An 8,770-nucleotide genomic window follows, 5' to 3' on the forward strand; every position below is an offset into this window, starting at 1 on the left:
TTGAATATTTATGACATGCCAAGCACTTAGTCAAATTTCATACATACATCATTTCATTAAATCTCTACAATAGCTTTATGCAGTATTTATTCTCTTCTTATAGAGAGATATTAAATCAATTGTCCAAATATATCAAGTATGGTCTAAATTCTAAGAATGCTTATGGCTTATTTAACAAGAATTTTGGAGCTGGACAGTTCATTCAGTGGCTATCAGGGTTAGGCATCTCTGCAATTCTCCTGATCTACCTCTTGGTTACAAGATGGCTGCCACAACTCTACACACATCACATCCTCACATGGGAGCCTCCAGCAGGGAGCTACCAGAGTTGACACCAGCCAGTTTCCACTCCCAGGCAGCAATCTCTTTCCCGAGAGCCCCAACACATTTCCCCTTACACCTCACTGGCCAGGCTGCTTCACATGGCAGCCCCTAGCTGTAAGAAAAGCTGGGGGAGCCGGTAACCAGCAAGAGGGTACAGGCACATCTGGTGCGGGCCTGTCACAGTTGGTCCCCAAGGCTGGTGAAAGACTGAGTTCTTTGAATGGTGAGGTTTTTCAGAAGACAACAAGAACAGAGAGAGGAAGTTACCTGCAGAAGAGGAAGAGGAAGTAAAGGAGGTCCCCAGTCTTGAGGTGGCCAAGGTCAGGAGGCTGAGTCAGTAGAGGCTTGTGAGTCTCCAAGGGGAGCTTCTCATGTGGGCGCTCTCCATAACAGACCATGTTTTAGTCAGGTTTGTGGCTACTGTGACTAAAGGACCCACCAGGACAATTGTACAGAGGAGAAGTCGATTTGAAGGCTCAGGGTTTCCGAGGTCTCAGTCCACAGGAGGCCAGCTCCATTCCTCAGGGCTCGAGGTGAGGCAGGGCATCATGGCGGAAGCAGCTCTCATGATGATCAGAAAAGCAGAGAGACACTCCACTCTCCAGATACAGAATATACACCCCAAAATGACCCACCTCCTCCAGCCGCACCCCACCTGGCTCCAGTCGTCACCCAGGGATTGGGTCACTGATTAGGTTAAGGCTCTAGCCCAACCATTCCTCCTCCAAACCTTCCTGTGGGCTGGGGACACAGCTCAGTTGGCAGAGTGCTCGCCTCGCAGGCACAAGCCCTGGGTTTAATCCCCAGCACCACACACAAGAAACCTTCTCGCATTGTGTCACACGTGAGCTTTTGGGGGACATCTCTCATCCAAACTCATAACAGAGCGGGATCATTCTGTGCTCTGCTGGGATGGTCCTGTGTGAAAGAACGATCAAGGCTCGTCGTTGGAGAAAATGCCCTTTTATTGAGGAAAGGCTCTGCATATTTATAGAGCCAGGGGTGGTCTGACAGTTATGACAGTTTCATGGTTGAATGGTTTGATAGTTGGCATGGGGCGCTTTCTGATTGGTGGGTAAGGATCATGTGAGCCAGCAGGGCTAGTCTGATTGGTGGGTAAGGATCATGTGATGTGAATCAGCAGGGCTAGTCTGATTGGTGGGTAAGGATCATGTGAGCCAGCAGGGCTAGTCTGATTGGTGGGTAAGGATCGTGTGAGTCAGCAGGGCTAGTCTGATTGGTGGGTAAGGATCATGTGAGCCAGCAGGGCTAGTCTGATTGGTGGGTAAGGATCATGTGAGCCAGCAGGGCTCACCATTAGACGGCTCTTCTGGGGGAGGGAGATGAGGAAGTTAGTCTTTGGAGCCAGGGCGAATCCCAACCCTGTCCACTCTGGGGTGCCCAGGAATCTCCCTGAAGTCTGCCCACTGCACGCCAGCAGCACCTCCATCCAGTGAGACACCTTGGGGACATTATTCAGTCTACCACAGGAACCTACAAACCATTGACATAATTATAAGCAAAGTCAACTGCTTCCGAGGGCAATGCTAGAAAAGTGGACAACAAGTGAAGAGGGGACCCCGGGTGTCTGGCTGGCAGCGGAGCCTCAGAAAGAGGACCAACTCCAAGGAATGTCCCCGCATCTTGACTGACGTCACTCTGAGGACTGGCGGGTGGCAAGTCAATCCTAACCTGCTTCCTTGGGGTTGAGGTTGCTGTTCTGCCACCACCATGTCTAACAGGATGAGGACACCAAGTGGTTTTGCTGTTGAGCTGTTGGATGGGCCCAGGAAGGGAGACGGGGAGCCGGCGGGGCCCAGGACCTTCTGAATCTGAAGCGTGGAATCGCGATGTGCGGTGGACATTTTAAAACACGTATTTCCTAACTACGTTCCCTGGAAAGACCTGGGACAATGACAGCCCAGTAAACGGAGCACCTGGAGCATGGACCGTGGCCTCCAGACGCCCCTGCAGGAGCCACTGGACCTCACTCTGCGGTGGTGAGAGATGAAGGGAGGGGTGTGACTGCAGGGCTTGGTGACGGGCAGGGAGGCAGAGTCCCACCACACGCGGCTAGATTTTTTTCTAAGGTCACTGAGAAGCCACTGAAACATCTGAAGCAAGCAGCTGGGTTTGCAAAAACGTCCCCTGGAGCCACAGGAGGAAAAGGGCTGGGAAGGGTGAGAGCAGGGAGCCAGTCTTCAGGCTGCCCCTTCCCAGGAGGCCAGGCTGGCCTGCACCAGGGGAGGCCGGGCGGGGGTGGGGAGCTGGATTCCAGGTGGCTGAGAGAGAGAAGCAAGGTGACTGGCGGGGCGCTGGCTGTGGGGCTCAGGAAGCAGGGCAACCACACAGCAGGACTCCTGGGACTTCAGCTGACAACATGGGGTGAGGCAGAAGCAGGACCTGGGACAGCAGTGGGCAGACCTGGGCCCTTTCCAGCTCTAAGCAGAGTTGTTGAACAGGGAGTTGGATAAACAGGTCTAAAAATCAAGAGAAGCGATGCCGGACATACAAGTTAGGGCTCATCCAAACATAGATGGCATTTCTAAGCCCTGGACTGGATGAAATCACTTAAGGGTGAGAGTTAGCAGAGGCGAGAACAGCTCTGGTTTGGTGCAGAATTCAGAAGAGGAGCCAGCAAAGAAGGCTCAGGAGGGCTGTCAGGGAGCAGGCGGGGAGCAGGTGTACCCCCAGCCCTGGGACAGGGAGGGCGCATGTCGAGGACATGATGGGCTGTGTCCCATGCTGCTGGGAGTTTGAGCCAGTGGATGGGTGAGAATGGACCTTGGGTTGACAGGTGGGCACGGGCTTTGGTTCTCTGGAGTAGATTTGGTGGAGTGGTTCAAAGACGACCGGGAAGGGACCAGAAACAGGTAGGTTCAACTGTCCAGGTGCCGGCTGCAGGGGGAAGAATGGAGGCAAAGGGTGTCCTTTTAGTGTTGAAGCAAAAAGAGACCACAGAGGAGACAGAGGACCAAGAGAGAGAAGAGGAGTCCTCCAGGAGGGGGTGGGGCTGGGGGTGTGGACCTCGGTGGAGTGGGCGAGAGAGGGACGCATGAAGAGGTGGGTCCCCAGAGAGGTGGGGTCTACACAGAGGTGGGGTCCTCAGAGAGGTGGGTCCTCAGAGAGGTGGGGTCCTTGGAGAGGTGGGTCCCCAGAGAGGTGGGTCCCCAGAGAGGTGGGGTCTACACAGAGGTGGGGTCCTTGGAGAGGAGGGTCCGTGGAGAAGGGTGGTCCATGCAGAGGTAGAGTCTATGGGGAGGTGGGGTTATTGGGGGGTCTATTGGCTTCAACGCCAGGCGTTAGCTGAGAGTGAGGGACAAGGCTGAGGGGAGAGAAGAAGATGCACGCCCGTGATCCCTGAGTTGAAGGGGAGTGAACGGAAGTGGAGAGGGACATCTGGGGATGCTGAGGTCCACTTGAGATTTCCCCCATGGTGTGCGTTCCCTAGCTACTGCCCAGTTGGGCACAGCATGGACGGCTGCACTGTCAGGGTCTGGGGTCTTCTGTAAGGAGACAGGAGGGAGGGGGTCAGAGCGCATGTGCAGAGGTGTGGCTGGATCCAAGGTGCGGATGGCACTGCCGCCTGCCCCGCAGCCCGCCTGCCCCGCAGCCCGCCTCCCCGCCTTACCAACCTCCGACACACACGGCAGCAGCTGGCCTTGTCATTCCCCGTGGGCCATGACGGATTCCGGCCTGGCTCTGGTCCTGGTTCGGACTGTGTCCCCTATAAAGATATGCTCCAGCCCCTATGAATGTGGCAGAATTTGGAAATCAGGTCTTTACAGAGGCAACCAAGTTAAGGTAAGGTCACGAGGTGGCTCCTGGCTCTGGTGCCTTTGTGAGAAAAGAGAGGGGTTTGGACACAGGGACATGGGCACAGAAGGGAGGCCAGGGGAAGATGAGGCCAGACTGCAGCCAGGCTGCCACCAGCCAAGGGACACGGGAAGCCACCAGGAGTTAGGAACGGGGAGTCTGGGGGAGGATGTCCCTGTGCACACCTTGACTCCGAACTCCAAGCCCCAGAACTAAGAGAGAAATCACTTTTGTAGTTTCACGCCACCAGTTGGTAGCAATTTTTCACCACAGCCATCAGAAACAAATCCTCCTAGTAATAAATATTGCCTTTTACTGCACATAATAAATCAGCAAAGAAAGAAATTAAAGGATTTTTCCTGAATATCATCTATTCTACAGCCAAACAAACAAAAAAAAAGTCATCTCTCTAAATATGTTGCTTAATGCTTACTGTGGTCTGGGCGTATCGCTTCATACTGGAGCTTTAACTTTCAAAATCATTAAATAAGAAAATTAGTCGCCGGGAAGCGCTGTCACTTGGCCTGTTCAGAGGCGGTTACCTGAAGTTCATCTCCCCTCCCCCACCAGGGTGTGACCTTCCTGTGGCAGGGACTGGGGTCTTGTTCACCGTCTTCCCCAGGGTCGGGCGCGGTGTCGCGCTCAGCGCACACACGGGCATCGCCTACCCTGCAGAGCAGTGTTCAGGGGAAACAGTTCAACCAGGCCTGTCACTTGTGCGTCCCAGGAAGTTTGCCCTTGTTCTTACTGGAGGCACTTCTGTTTGTCACCCTGGGTGAGGTGGTGTCCTGGCATCTGGTAGCTGGCGTCAGGGCTGCTGCCAACCCTCCTGAATGCAGCAGAGGATCCTCCTGCCTCGGAACCCAGAGCATGGGGGGGCGAGAGACCCACGCCAGACACAGGGGGGACTGGAGAAACGGCCCACGTGGAAGTACAGCTTCTGTGTCCCTAAAGGGCAAACTGAGGCACCAAAGAGGGAGCAACATGTCCAGAGATAGGACCCAAGGGAGTAGCAGACAAATACTCAGGTCTCAGCCCAGGCCAGAGCGCGGCTGCTGACCACAGGCCGTCACCACAGGAAACCACCACCGGTGGCCTGCACGACGCCCAGCAGAGAAAGAGGGCCAACCCCTGAGGACTCCTGGCTTGTCACCAAAGCAGAGACCACAGCAGGCGAGGCGGCTGGCTGAGACGGCTCTAACCCCGCGCCTGTCGCGATGCTCCACACTCACCCTATGATGCCAGATCGCAGCCACCAGCAGCACCCAGCCCACCAGCCAGCTGCACACCGGGCTAGTGGCCCAGGTGGCTGAAGAGATGCGCTTTCTGCAGCCAACTGCCCTGGCAACCCGGGCAGCGTTCTCTGCGGTCCTTGGATCAGGGCCACAGGGCCCCTGCCCGGGGATCTCATTCCTGCTGTAGAATGGAACGTGAGCCCTGAAAAGTAAAGGGGGGTCTGCGCTTTTCCCACCCACTTCCTACAGCTTCTGGGGAGCACATGGACCCCCACAGCCTGCTGTGCCCCTCCCCTCTCCAGGAGAGGTGCTCCCTGTGGCTGCAGAGCAGGGAGGAGGGAGGGGGACCACCACTTGCAGCAGAGTCAGCTGGAGCCCAGGTCCACCCACAGCCCCCAGCAAACACCAAGCCTCCTACAGCCTGGGACAGAAGAGAACTGCCCCCTGCTTCTGGGGTCTCAAGGATTCCACTGTTCTCCATGGAACCAATTTAAGCAAATGGAATGGGCTGAAAACATGGTGGTTCCCAGGTCCCTGCCATGAGCAGACCCCGGCTTGCCTCTAGATGTGGAATTTCTAAATCAACCATGGAGTCATGAGCTCCTTCGACACGGCCATCTACACAGGACTTCTGCTTCCTAGATCCAGCAAATCTCCCCATCACCAGAGAGGGGTGCCGAGCAGGGCCTAGGGCGTCACTTAACAGACGGAGCACGGAGGGCACAGTGGTCTGGCCAGAGCCACACAGCTGGCAAGTGGCAGAGCTGAATTACAGACTCAGGCCTGGTAATTCTCTCCACCTTCTCCCACTAGTGGAAGTGCCGATGGTGCGACCCAGGTCCAGCCTCCAAGTCCCGAAACGTTTTATAACACTCAGGGTCCCAGAGAACACGTGCGGAGGCCCCTCCCTTTGGGGTCAACTTCTCCACCCTTCTCTGTGTCCCTGGAGGCGGACTCCTACCTGCCCCACTTCCTGATTGGACGTGGCAGTGGGGAGCCTCAGCAAGATCAGATGCAGGGAGGAGAGTGGGCTACATGGGGTGGCCCAGGTCCCTCAGCTGAAGGCCGTCAGTGGTCTCAGACAGAGCTCTCCCTCCAGGTTGCAGGAATTGCTCTCTCCCCTCATCCCGTCTGACCCAGGGGTAGTAACCACAAGTCAAAACCACACTGAATAGCAAGTGACAATAAAAACCAAGGAAATGGGAACAGAAGTGGAGGGTGGAGAGATCTAGGACCGGGGATGGAGTTGTCGCCATTGAAGTCAGGTGCCTGGGAAAGACTTTACCATGAAGGTGACACTGCAGCAAAGGCCTACAAGCAACTCAACCCTCCAGCCATGAAAACATCTTGGGGTAGAACTTACCAGAGGGAGCAAGGAGTTCAATGTCCTGACACAAGAGGGAGCCTGGTGACCCAGAGCACAGGTGCTGGGAAGGCCAGGGATGCACAAGATTTGGGGGGACTACAGGGGTGCAATGGGTGAGGTTGAAGACGTCTCCGCACAGCAAATGTCCTAGCTTCAGGACAAGAACACCAGGTCCTGATGCACAGAGGAAGGACCTGGGACCCCTCCAGCCCTCGGGAAGCAATGCCGAGTGGCATGTGTTCCTTCAGCCCCGTCCCATGCCGCACCCAAGCAGCGCAGAGCTGGCTCTGCCGGCTCCCTCCCCACCTGACTCTCCTCCCTGTGTCTGTCACTATCCGTCATCAGCCACGTCTGTTCACTCACACGCTGCCTCTCCCACACGCTAGCACGAAAGCACAGACATTCCCATTGTGGCTCCAAGATCCAGGAGAAGGCTTGGCACAGAGTAAGTGCTCAATAAATGTTTGTTTAAGGGTGAGTGGCTGAGCAGGTCATGGACACTCAAGCTGCTGCTCCTGCTGATAGGGGACGTTTTCTCTCCCCCAAAGGAGAAGAAGCCCAGTGCAGACGAGAGGAATGGAGCACAGCCGGCTCCATCGCTGAGAAGCAGTCAGGGTCAAGTCAGCAGGACGTTTGGCGCACAGTAGGTGCTTAACAAACACTCATTGAGTTGGCCAAGGATGCAAATGAAGTGCTAAGATCATCAGCCTAGAAGTCCACATGCTGCCCGCCTCCTCCAGGGTCTCTAAATGTCACTCCTAGTGTCCTGGGGTACAACACCTCTGCTGTCCCACCCGCTCTCTCCATCTTTCCTGTATGACCCCCCACCCCAAGTCAGAGAGATCCACATTGTGTGGAAGGGAATTGAAATCATTTCTGCAGAAGTGAAAAGAAAAGTTGATAAGATTCCATTTGTAATGTTTTCCTCGCTTCAAAAGGAAGCTCTTAAAAATAAACAGAAGCGGTCCCCAAAGCAGCAAGACATGAAGTTTATGCCATAATAACGTTATGAAAAGAGAACAGAGAAATTGCCAGAAATCCCCATCCTCAGGGCACCAGAGGAGACTCAGCTAAACTGGGGGACAGAGCCAGGCGAACACGGAGAGATGAGCGGATGGGATCTGAGACGACATCAAGAGAGCCAAGCCAGGCCCACCAGCTCCTGCCCCCCCACCTTACCCCCACCCCCCCCAGGTCCCCAGGACCACCCAGTGGGATGACCCACCTAAACCAGCGATGGGAGGGGCCCCTCCTCTTGCCGACAGCCCAAGGTGCAGCCCACCTCCACCCCCTGATCCCAGAGGCAGAAGCCACAGCACCTGGACCTGGGCAGGTTGTACGGCCAGTGGCCAGGCCACGGTGACTCGAAGCCCTTACCTCTTTTACTTTCTGTTTCCTCTTCTACAAAAGGGACAGGGCGATACTTGACGCCACAAGCAAACAGCCAGCAGATCAAGAGGAGTGGGAGCCTGCCCCCCACCCTGAAGTGTCCTCAGCAGCAAACATGTAGGACAACCTCAGGGCCCAGGGGAGGACCACCAGGCCAGCCCAGCGCAAAACAGACGGCTCCCCAGCAGCTGGCCTCCAAGCAGTGTGATGAGGACAGTTTTCCCCATAAGTTCTGTTCTCAAGAATCAGGCAGCAGGCCGTCACTCATTCACCCACCATTCCTGCATGCTCCAAAGATCTAGTGAGCATTTTCTATGTTCCAGACTCGGTGCTAGACCCCGAGAACACAGCTGTAAACAAAAGCTTAGGACTGAGCCAGGCAGACAAGCACTGAAAACCAGAGACGTACTCAGCTAGAGGCCACGGTGGTCAGGAGGTGTGAGGACGAGCTCTGCCCTGCCTGCCGGCCAGCAAGTGAGCCTGCCAGTTCCGGGGTGCTGGTGGGAGACAGGAAACTCCCGGGTCAAAGAAAAGGACAGCAGCAGCAGTAGCCCGAGCGTCAACTTTTCCTTGCTCTGTTCTCCAAGCCCCAGTTCCCACAGGAGAGTGGGGACTACAATGAGTCAGCTGCTCCAGGAGA

At 55.5% G+C, this 8,770-nt stretch overlaps 1 long non-coding RNA gene across 1 annotated transcript; it reads right to left on the reverse strand.

The window, feature by feature from the left end:
* Positions 1-1,273: 1,273 nt before the first annotated feature.
* LOC144378173 (uncharacterized) lies at positions 1,274-8,770 on the reverse strand. The gene is made up of 3 exons (XR_013439794.1): positions 8,540-8,770; positions 3,960-4,073; positions 1,274-3,222 (listed from the first exon to the last, which is right to left on the reverse strand). It is a non-coding gene; the product is annotated as an uncharacterized LOC144378173 (long non-coding RNA).

The sequence above is a fragment of the Ictidomys tridecemlineatus genome, chromosome 5, assembly GCF_052094955.1.
Source record: "Ictidomys tridecemlineatus isolate mIctTri1 chromosome 5, mIctTri1.hap1, whole genome shotgun sequence".
Lineage (NCBI taxonomy): Eukaryota > Metazoa > Chordata > Mammalia > Rodentia > Sciuridae > Ictidomys > Ictidomys tridecemlineatus.